Below are 8,736 nucleotides of genomic sequence, written 5' to 3' on the forward strand. Positions count from 1 at the left end.
CTGTTTCTTTCGTTATTAAAACAGTCTCTAGAATTACTCATGTACTCACATGTCAGCATTCAATCCTTCCTACAACAGAGCAGCCACACTCAAGATTAGATTAAAAGTGAAACCTCCTGATGCAATATTTAACTCTTTAGTCCGTTTCGGAGCAAATCCAGTGGGAAATGTTTTCTTCAAGACTAAAACTCATCTGTAGAATTACTGCAGCAGCTGGAAATACTGGTGCTAAGAAACAAAAAAGAGTCTTTTGTGCATCCAAAGACACGAGGAGTAAATGCTGTCTGAACTCTGTTTTGAGTAAATTAGGCCAAAGTACTATGGTAGTGATCACAAAGAACATCTCTGGAGGATATTAACTTACTTGAAAGCATTAAACTCACTGAAAGTATTAAATAAAATGCATTGTATAATTAAATACACATCTGCTATGCATGACAACTTACATGGCTGCCATCATAAGCTTTCTAAAGATCTCAGCAAGCCAGAGACTGTGATATTATTCCAGTTGAATTTTTTTTATTATTAAATGCAACAAAGCATTGTCAAAGTCAAAAGGAATTACTGTGATGTTACAATGAAGTCAGTAAATAGAGAATACAGCTCAAACCCACATGCCCTTTGGGAAAACATCCATTTGCAGGGACGTTGTAGATGCTATACACTACATACATGATGTTCAATGACTAACAGCCCTGTTCAATCCTGAGACAGTATGTGAGTATAAATAACAAACATCTGCTCTGCCAATGCTTGCAACAGACAAAGAGTTCCCAATTCAAAAGACCTCTGGCAAGCCAGTGCTCCTGGGTGCTCACTGGGATCCCAGGCTGCAGAAGCCCGTGCCTGATGCTGGGTTCCCCATGCCAAAGGCTGGCACTCTGCTTGCTGCACTGTTGTGCTGGAGTGGAACTGTGCTGCTGGGGGAGGCATCTCAGCTGCTCAAAGAAATCTCTCTTTACAGCTCAGGCAAGGCCTGCCAGATTTGCCTGGGTTAGAGAAGTGTCTAGCATGTACACAGTTTGAAGCATTTACATGTTGGAATTCATTTACATTTCAGAGTTAACTAAAAAATTCCCAGCTCAGCAATTTGCCTCTGTTTAGTTTTCTAGTGAATAAGATACTTGGCAAGGCAGTGGAGCCAAGAATCGGACTTAAAATCCAATGAATTTGTTTAAAACTCATGTTGGACACCAAGCTGTACAGGAGCTTCTAAGCCAGGTTCTCAGCTGGGTAAAAGTCAGAGGATTGCACTGATATCAGCAGAGCTCATCTGCTCTATGGTGACTGAGGACTTGCTTGTTCTCAGCAAGGTAGGAATACAGGAGAAAATTATCTGAAAGCAGAGAACAGCCAGTTTTCTCTTCCCTTCTTGTCCCTTCTTCTCTCTGCTCCTGCCATCATATTTTACAGAACTTTAACACAGTTATTTATGCTCTTTAAAAGGCCTTACTTGACACTGATGGGAAGCACTCCCATTAATCTCAACAGAGACTGACCTGCAGCCTCACAGCCTGCCCCCAGCCATTTGTCCACGAGACTTTTGCTCTCTCTTGGCCACTGTGTAGAGCAGGAAGTTCAAAGGCATCATAACTCACTCCTCTGGCTGTCCTGACCTACATGTCTCAGCACTGCTGAGCTGGGAGCAGAGGAGCTTACAAGGCAGAAAGGCACATTCAAGTGCTCCCAGCTATGGTCAGAGCAACAGCTGCATACAGCTTCATTACACCCCAGAAGGGGAGACTGGAAGACCTGTGAGCTTCGTGCTGGGCCAGGCTGTTGGTGACTGAGAGCAGAGCAGGCTGAAAGGAGCTGCTGTGCTCAATGGAGCTAAGCCCTGATCAGGCACAGCCTCCCAGAGACAGCCCAGGACCTCAGGCAGGGAATATAGATGTGAAAAATGGTATATAAATGGTGGTAAAACCCACAGGTTTGCCTGCTTGTCCTTTCCCGAGCCTCCCTTGCCCCTATCACACTCAAGCTCTCAGAAAGAGGAGCAAGGAGGGAAACATACACGTACATATATATAATATTTAAATCTCTTTACTGAAGAAAAGAAAGAGAAAAGAAAGAGAAAAGAAAGAGAAAAGAAAGAGAAAAGAAAGAGAAAAGAAAGAGAAAAGAAAGAGAAAAGAAAGAGAAAAGAAAGAGAAAAGAAAGAGAAAAGAAAGAGAAAAGAAAGAGAAAAGAAAGAGAAAAGAAAGAGAAAAGAAAGAGAAAAGAAAGAGAAAAGAAAGAGAAAAGAAAGAGAAAAGAAAGAGAAAAGAAAGAGAAAAGAAAGAGAAAAGAAAGAGAAAAGAAAGAGAAAAGAAAGAGAAAAGAAAGAGAAAAGAAAGAGAAAAGAAAGAGAAAAGAAAGAGAAAAGAAAGAGAAAAGAAAGAGAAAAGAAAGAGAAAAGAAAGAGAAAAGAAAGAGAAAAGAAAGAGAAAAGAAAGAGAAAAGAAAGAGAAAAGAAAGAGAAAAGAAAGAGAAAAGAAAGAGAAAAGAAAGAGAAAAGAAAGAGAAAAGAAAGAGAAAAGAAAGAGAAAAGAAAGAGAAAAGAAAGAGAAAAGAAAGAGAAAAGAAAGAGAAAAGAAAGAGAAAAGAAAGAGAAAAGAAAGAGAAAAGAAAGAGAAAAGAAAGAGAAAAGAAAGAGAAAAGAAAGAGAAAAGAAAGAGAAAAGAAAGAGAAAAGAAAGAGAAAAGAAAGAGAAAAGAAAGAGAAAAGAAAGAGAAAAGAAAGAGAAAAGAAAGAGAAAAGAAAGAGAAAAGAAAGAGAAAAGAAAGAGAAAAGAAAGAGAAAAGAAAGAGAAAAGAAAGGAAAAACAAACCCTAGGAGCAGGCTTTCCTGGGATTCCCAGGTAAATGGCAGAGCTGTGCTGAGTACAGCAAGTCTTTCCAAGTGTTTCGTCACACTGAAATCCATGAGTAAGGAATGAAGATGAAAACCAGCATCTGGATTTCATCTCCTCTACAAAATGAACAAGAGTGCTCAATCAGAGGACAAACAAAAAGAGCCAAACTGATCCCATTTTTCCTCTGGAGACTGCAGGCCCCTTCTATTCCTGCAGCTGTTTCTGAGCAACAAGAGCTCTTACACACACAGTGTCCCCATTGGAGTTTCACACCAAATCCTACATCTTATAGGAAACCAGTGCATCTACCACTCCAGCTAAGTACAACAGTGCTTGGGCTGCTTTTCATTCATTCATTTATGTGAATAGTTCTGTCCAAGGCCAGTTTCTGTTTTGCATATTCTTACCCTGCATCCACTCACATTGCAGAACAAGGGAACAGCCGAGCTGCCTGGCAGCTTGCTGCCTTCCCATCCCACCTGTGGGTCTGGTATCCCTCCTAAGCAAAAGCTAAATGTAGTTTAAGTCCTTCCTAAAACAATTCAATTGAACTCTGAAAATACAATTAATTACCTTTTCAATGCTGGATGCTGTTCTAGCAAAAGTAAAACTCTGCCTCTCTGGGAAGTCACACACTGGGATCTCAGTGAGGGAAAGTGGGTACAGCAGGATATTAGCTGCCTTCATGATCTTATGTACTTCACAAGCAGAGCAGAAGAAAGACAGAGAGAAAGCAGCTCTACAAACAGCTCTACTAACAGCCCGTGCCATGTTCTGGCATGAAGTAAGAGGGTTATTTCTGACTGTACAACTATGCTGATGGTGCCACTACTTTTCCACAGATGCAGGGATTGCTTCCCAGTGACTTCTTCTCCTTGGGCAAGAACACAATAAAGTGCTTTCTTCACCAGAAAATGGAGGAGCAGCATTCAGGGTGGGAGAAATTCAGCCTTCTGGGGTTTGTTTTCTGTTCCTTTTTCTTTTGTTCTGCTCATCTTTCACTGATGTTTTACTTAGGAAATTCCCCACTATTCAAATCCTTTCAAGAAATGGTGCTTCCAGGCTCTTGCACAATTCCCTTTGGAATTGCTGGATTTGCCCTTAGCCACTTTCCCACACACTGATCAACGCGAATGGCTCTTTTACTCATTGAGGATTTTACACCCTTTCCTCATGGGACACACAGATATGATGGTCACAAAACTTACTCAGCTGGAACATAGAAATTGCAAAAATCCAACCGTTGCTCATGAATAAGAATGAGCAACTACAACAGAACACCACCCTGCTTTCCCACATTCAGGACTGGAATATAAATTAATCACTGTAGATGCCAAGTATGTAGTATAAAAATGCCAGAACAGAGCTGGATGAGCAATATATATTGTTACTTAAATAGAGAATAAGGCGTTTTTAGAATTTTATGCATATCCTTCTATGTTATGTGCTGTTGAGTGCTGGACAGGATGCCACACACTGTACTAAAGGATTGCCAAGGCACTGCTGGAAGGTGCCCCAAATCCTCTGAGCTGACAGCTACGCCTTGAGACACCAGAGCCTAAATAGGTATTATGTATGGATGGAAAAAGCAAAAGGTTGGAGAACAGAAATATTTACAACAGCTAAGTAATACAGTTCAGTGTTTGCCACGTCCTGCAAATGCTATGAGAAAGCTCTTGGGAAGGGTGACAGCACGAAGGCAAGCATTAGAAAACAAAGCCCCGAGCAAGGCAAAAAACCTGAAGATTCCAGTAGTATTACAGTCCTTTTCCAAATCATATGGCAGTAGCTGTACCAGCACAGAGCAACTTTTCATCTCTTTGGTTCAATTTACTTCTGCTTTATTCACCTCAAGCTTCATCTAGGGCTCCAGCCCATCAATCATAATGCATGGGCTTCCATGGAAGTTGTTAAAAGAAAGTTTGTGGCACAACAGAAAAAGGTAACTCAGAAAAATCTTAAGATGTTATTTTTTGCATCAAAAGCTGCTGGCAGCAGTATCAAGGGGCAGATGGAAACAGCAGCTTTCTATAACACGTAACTCTAGGTGCCACAGCCTGTGACTAACTGGTTTTCTTTCTGACCTCCTCCTCCGCCTGTCCTGGCAGTTTCACAGTCCTTTCACTTCTAATGCATGGTTCAGGCAGAGCGTTTTGGATGCTGTACTGGCCTAAGAGCTGCTCTCCCATCCAGACAGCACTAACACTTTGACAGAAACCTGCTGCTCATTTGCTCCCCTTTTACAACCTCCTGTCTTAACCTTGATCCCTTAAGCCTCAGTGAGGAGTCCACACTGGACCTGGAATAAAGGCGTTGGGAACATGCTCTAAAAGATCAAGCAAAGAGAAACAAACCCTTTGAAAGGGCTGCCTGTCTTGTGACAGAACCCCTAATCAACCAAGCCAGCTTTTAGGGGCCCCTTCTGAAAAACAAAACAAAGCACAGTCACAGCCCAGTGGGAGTCCTGGAATATGAACAGAAAGGAGATTTACAATAAGAAAGAAAAAGGGAGATGTGAGTAACTGCTTACTGTTATTAAGAAAAATAGGCTTTATCCATTCAACCATAACCCTGTGCCTACCTCCAGTGTTTGGCTTCTGCCTCATCAGCACCTTGGCCAGTTAGGTGGAATTTCCTAATAAATAAATGCAGGTCTGCTGTGACAAGAGTTCAGTGTAAACACAGAACCATCCCAAATTACAGCTCAAAAACAAAAATCTACATTTATCGTGACCCACTAGAAACCCAAACCAATTTCCTGTTCCAGTTCTATTTGTGCTAACACTTAGTTTAAAGGTGTTAACTGCCAACAATCACAACAGAAGCGGCGACAACCTACCTACTGCACTGAAAGCATGTCACCAGATGGACCTCATTCCCAAAGGATTACAAGTCAGACAATGATCTTTAGGTCAGAATATCATTAGGAGCTACTACCCATAACAGCCAGCTTTCACATGAAATGGAAGACTACACTTGAAGTCCAAATAGCTTCATTGGTGGTTCTTCAGCAGCAAGGTGAGGATTAGTGGTAACTACTTGCTGCAGCTTGACTCCCAGAGGACAAGTATCTACATCTATTAAATCAAAGTAGCATCCAAGGTCAGAAGTTGGAACCAGATCTTGCTTTACTCCTTACTTCATGCTGATGTTTATTCATCTGCAATCCTCCAGATATCGCTCCTATAGCATTTCTGAGGTGATTTTTACCTGGGGTGGTAATTTGGTATCTCTAATCAGCCTTACAGTGTCAGTAATATTAAAGCAATATAAAAGAAATTGAAGTATTTAAAAGGTGACTTTATGAATGGTTGACTTAATTCAGCTGCAGCCAGAGTGCAGTCAGAGCAAAAGGATTCATGCCAAGGAGCTGCCTTTTCAAGACACTGCCAGGAACTCCCTAAGGAGAAATGCATAGAACCACAGCCTTACATACACTTAAGAACGAGCACCTCAGCAGTACTGCATCCTGTACAAACAGACTGCAGCATTCACACAGTCTGATGTAAGACAACGAGCAAGCTCTTCTGTATTCCTTGGTGTTCAGTCATTTCCTTTTACTAGAATTAACAGGAATGTTGAATTCACACATTCTACAAATGGCACAGAATGGTGTAAAACTGCCAGCAAGAGGCAAGGAATCACACAGCTACAGCTTGCCAACGGTGGTGAAGCAATGTGAATGCCTAGGGGTTAAGCTAACGAGGACAGGACATCAAGAAATTGGGATCACTCAGCATGCTGGAGATATGAGGAATGAATACAAATAGCTGAAAAGGAGAACACATTTCTGGGAAACAGGGGAGAGTTTAAGAACAGAAAACAAAAGAGATGCAGGCTTGAAAATGACGTTCATAAGTTCCTTATGAAACTGTGAACCCTATGCTCCTCCTGGACCTCCATGCAATTCTCAATGTAGTTTGCTAACAGGGCCCTTTATAAGGACACAGCGAACTCAATCTCTATTTAGATAGTAGAGTAGCTCTAAGAAAAACGAGTGGGTACTGCAGTGGTATTGTTTTAACCTTGGCTGTGCTAGGGTAAAACAGCTATGGTATGTCCTTTTGCTCTCTAGGGCTGACATCTGTAATCCTGTTAGTTCACGTGGACCACCATGGCAGGCTGTGTTACGAGAAACCTCTATGCATGATCCATCTGTGCCTCACACATTTACAAACTAATGCTCCACTTAATAGACTGGGAGACAAGAACACCTGCAGCAATATGGCTAAGGGATCTTCCACAGGATTTTGCTTGCCTGTTTAGAAAAGCAGTAGTCAAGAGGAGCTCTAAGGTGACATTTAAGTGCTACAGCAATTTCCCAGTGTTCAATGTTTTTCCTCACTAAAACCTTGTGAAAGAAAGAAAGCCCTACAACCTCATTAGAGAAAGGGGAAAATGAGGCTTGGAAAGGCTAAATGACTAGTGGTAATCCAGCTGAACTGCCTGCTGTGAGACTCCTTATCTACTTAGGCACATACAAGTTGTTCACTTGCTGACGTGCCCTTGGAGATGTCAGATGAGGAGCCAAGCATAAGGCATTAAGAGAATACTCAGGAAGAAAGCATTTTTCTCCCAGAGCAGCCTTCATGCATATTGAGGCTATGTTTTGCAGGATTTCATTCTATATTAGTTGCTGATGGGAAGTCTCCTTTTGCTTCCAAGCATGACCTGTGCTTTTCTGTGCTCCTAACTCAAACCTGCAAGCTTTTCCTGCCCCACATCCTGCTGATGAGGGAGAGTGAGAGGAGCTATGTGGTACTATGTGGTGCTGCCTATCAGCATTAAACCACAACCATCCTTTTGACTCTCAGCACGGATGGAAGGCTTCTCTTGGCAAACACTTATCTTCCCTGGTCTTTATCTTAGAGTGTCCATAGGGAAATAGTCTGGAAAACAATCACCTCTCAGTGTAGAGGTCAACCAGAGCTCTCCCGCTGGTTTTTGTATACTTAGAGCCTTATCCAGCATTCACAGGAGTTTCTTACATGAATCTTAAGAAACAATTTCTTTCTGCCTCAAGGGATTATCCTTGTTTGTTCTATGTTCTTTTTTTTAAGGTCCTGTAACAGATCCTCCTTCACAAGCTCTGTGCAGTTTCCCATTTGTGCATACTTCATTTGCTTGTCAGGCTGAAGCACCCAATTTCCAAGGCTTTCAACTGTCATCTCCTGGTCACTCACCCCAGCAATTTACATTGATTTCTCTGGTCTTGGCAGCCAGGAACTAATAATTGTATGTTCTGAAAGCAAATGCTTCAAATGGGTAAATGACTGCACAGTCAGAAAGGATGCAGATGAAGGACCGTTGGCAGACAGCTGTTAGCAGGATAGAGACATTCTGTTAGTCAAACAGTGCTTTCAGAGGGGAAGAGGAGATTATGAAATAGACTCAGTGCTCTTTGAGAACAGTACTGCCTGCTTTTAACTGGAAGGGTAAAAATAATGGATAAAAATACCCTATCAGTCACAAAACCAATGAGCTACAGCTTACTCCATCCATACTACTACTCTGGGCTGCTTCCCTTCCTAATGCATGATTGCCATCTGGGAAGTGCGGGCACACAGTGGTGTGATGGAAATGCAGCCAAAGGCAACCCTGATTATAGCACTGCAACTCGGAGAAGAAAAAGTGACTGTGCGTTCAATGGCATTTTGCAGGAAAATGGTGAACTGGGAAATAGAAATGTCAGTTTGGCAAAATATAAACAACAAGGAGAGCTCTATCAGCACACTTGAAGTCAATGCTGGGCAACTAGTGCCTATTTTGTTGCACAAAGGCCTTGCTTTGGACATATGGGGAATATCTAGAAACAAACAAAGCTGTATATTTCAACTTGAAGCATCATTTCCTTCAAAATCAACAGGAAAAGAAATGGAACAAAGTGTTTTTTTTTCCTCCAG

Source organism: Excalfactoria chinensis, chromosome 16, assembly GCF_039878825.1.
Source record: "Excalfactoria chinensis isolate bCotChi1 chromosome 16, bCotChi1.hap2, whole genome shotgun sequence".
NCBI classification, from domain to species: Eukaryota; Metazoa; Chordata; class Aves; order Galliformes; family Phasianidae; genus Excalfactoria; species Excalfactoria chinensis.